The following is a 3,330-nucleotide window of genomic DNA, read 5'->3' on the forward strand; positions in this document are numbered from 1 at the left end:
GACTGACAGGCGACACTCCCACCTTGTCTTTAAAGGAAGTCTCCTCAGGTGCTCTGTAACGCCTGTTCAGTACAGCCACCCCTATCAGCTCTGCTGCTAGTTGTGGATACAAACACGTTAAAGCATGCAAGCAAATCACATTTTACATTCACTTTATCACATGTCTCTTAACATAAGCACAGTGCTATACCCATGTATGACTTGATTTGCAGCCTTTTACCTGCAGACTGTTAGCTCTATAGCTAATTCCCCTCTGAGAGGCCTGTGGCAAACCCCTCCCATTGCCACATAACCCTCCCCCTAGCGTCACCATGTAAGGTGGCACGGACCTCGCGAGGAGCGCATCTCTGTGGAAGAGAGCCTCCGTGACCATTTTGTCCACCTGACATTTTATAGCTTGAGACAAGGAAGGTTCTATTGTGTCTAACTGTCCTCACAATCACACCCACCAGTGCACTCATTGGAACCTTCTCTTCTTGACAACTGAGAACCCTGTTCTGAAACAGCCCGTCCTGTCTCTTTCTCCACTCATAACCCCTTATTTTCTTAATAGGACGTCTATGAGCTCCTTCGGATTGTGGTTGTACTGTTACAGCGGGATAGGCCTTCTGGCATTCCGGACAAGCCCTACAAAACTTTTCTACTTCCACATAGACTCCAGGCCAGTAATACCTGCGTAGAACTTTCTCCCTCATTTTACCTTCCCCTAAGTGTCTGCCACTCTCCTGCATGTGTGCAGCTTCTAGCACTAAGGGTACATGGTTTTGTGGGACTACCAACTGTTCTACTTTTCTCCCTTTCACAGTAGTCACATGAAACAGCACATTATTTTTAACAATATACGACGGCACACAGTCTGTCGAATTGACAGGCTTTGGTATATTCCCAACATTACTAGCCAAATTAAAGATACGCTTTAAAGCTACATCATTTTTCTGTTGACGTGCAAGGTTTGGCACAGGTAACAGTTCGGGATATTCAGACCAGTCTATATTGTCACCAACAGGTAAGGTGGGCACATCTGACATGTCCCCCGCCAACGCTGATTCCATTTGTCCAGTTCTCTGTGAAAGTTCTGCCTTGACCTCCACGAAAGCATTCCGGCTTGGCGGCTCCCAGTGATTGAGGTTCCGACGTTGTGGTGTTTTTAGCAGATCCTTTAAGACCGGGCTTCCGACCAGTGAATCAATTGCCGATATGTCTGGCCGGATTTACTCACCGAGGACCTCCTTATAGAGTGGTAAGTCTTGCCCCAGAACAATTGGATACGGCAGCTTGGGCGCTATAGTAGCCACTACCTTCACAGTTTGGCCTTTCAGACAAATGGCCAAAAGAGTTCCCTTTAATCTCCTGACTATGCCATGTGTGCAGCGCACATTCATTTTGGGAAACCACAAAATATTGGCCCCAGCCAAGACAGAATTGGAAACTAGTGTAATGTCACTCCCAGAGTCCATGACTGCATGTACAATCTTGTTGTTCAAACGCATTGTCACTTTAAATAAAAGTAAACCATCGCTAGTGAAACTCTGGCAACAGCAACGTGAAAGGACAGGCCCAGCTTGGCCAACCGAACAGTCCACTAGATTTTGGCAACTAGTGCACCTGGCTTTATAGTGACCAAGTTCTCCACACCTGAAGCACCTCCTGTCAGGCACACTTACAGCTTGACCTAAATTAGCAACAGGGTTCCCCTTTAGGCCCTTTACTTTAGGTTTACCCACTTGGACGCTCTCATTCTTGGTGTTCACCAAACTCCTCTGAGTGGATGTCAAGGCCACTGCCTTGTCACGTTCCTCAGCATACTTAGAAGACAGAGTTTTTTCTTCTTGGAGCAACTGTTCCAGCTTTTCATCAAGTACAAGCTTCTCCAACTTGCACTCCTCAAGCTCTCTTGCTAAGAATACCTCTTGCTGAGCCAAGACAAGCTTCTGTTCTAACGCAGCAATTTCTCTGTCTTTCTCTGCTACTATTCCTTTAAGAACTTTCTCTGATTTTTCTCTTTCTTCACACACTTTTTGCAATGCATGCAACTCATTTTCCACAGATTCAAAAATCATGTTTTCTTGTTCTCTCTGCTTCTTTCAATTCCACACTTTTTTATAAGACAGCAGTTTTCCCTCAAACATTTTCTCTAAAGAATCATACTCTTCCCTGGTCACATGTTCTGACACAGGTAACACTAGGGTTGTACAGAGAGCGTGAGATTCTCCTCTCTGATTTTCCATGTTTTCCTGTTGAGAATGTACCTCAGACACACCTGTTTGCACACTTTCCTTTTGAGACATTTTGTGCTTTTTCTTGCCCATTTTAAGGAGTAAAGACAATTTTGTACTAGCAGCTTTCAAATGTCAAGCTTCACATATGTCCAGCACTTCCACAGGCAATTAGTAAAACAGGTGCATTAGTCTCCCACACAGGTAAAACAGCAACTTCAATGCATAGGTAAAACAGCAGACTTGTGGACCACACCCAACTCACAGCTCAGTGAATAAACAAGGTATGGCACTACAATGCCCAGCTATTTTATAAAAAAAACTTTTACAAAACAAATGTTGAATAGTTCACAGTAATATTGCTTCTGTTTCTCCACAGACAAAAAAAATGCTTGCTCAGCAATAGCAATCTCTTCACTGCAACTGACAGCATATACAGTTTAAGGTGTGATAGCAGTATTAAATCATTTCCCACTCACCAGCTTTTGCATCTGGAGGTTGGGTGGACAGCTGTGCTTGGGCTGTCCTTGGCGATCCCACTTCTGACACCACTTGTAACAAAACCGCTCCCTTCTCATGGCACTTTTGTCACCTTCTGTTGCAAGAACACCCAGCAGATATCAGCAACACGAAACTTCTTGTTTTAAATTAAACATGTTTATTGTTTGCATCACAATAAATACCACTTCTTCTGTCAGGATAACATCAGCAAGCAACTACCTTTTGCTTGCACCTCCTGGTGACCCTAAACACTAACTAGACACAGACCAGCTCACTACTGAATGGCCAACTAGTTCAGCGTCAGTCACCCCTAACAAGAGCATGACTGACAGGCGACACTCCCACCTTGTCTTTAAAGGAAGTCTCCTCAGGTGCTCTGTAACGCCTATTCAGTACATCCACCCCTATCAGCTCTGCTGCTAGCTGTGCATACAAACACGTTAAAGCATGCAAGTAAATCACATTATACATTTACTTTATCACATGTCTCAGACCTGTACATAACTTAACATAAGCACAGTGCTACACCCATGTATGACTTGATTTGCAGCCTTTTACCTGCAGACTGTTAGCTCTATAGCTAATTCCCCTCTGAGAGGCCTGTGGGAAACCA

This window comes from Mixophyes fleayi, chromosome 8 (genome assembly GCF_038048845.1).
Source record: "Mixophyes fleayi isolate aMixFle1 chromosome 8, aMixFle1.hap1, whole genome shotgun sequence".
NCBI lineage: Eukaryota > Metazoa > Chordata > Amphibia > Anura > Limnodynastidae > Mixophyes > Mixophyes fleayi.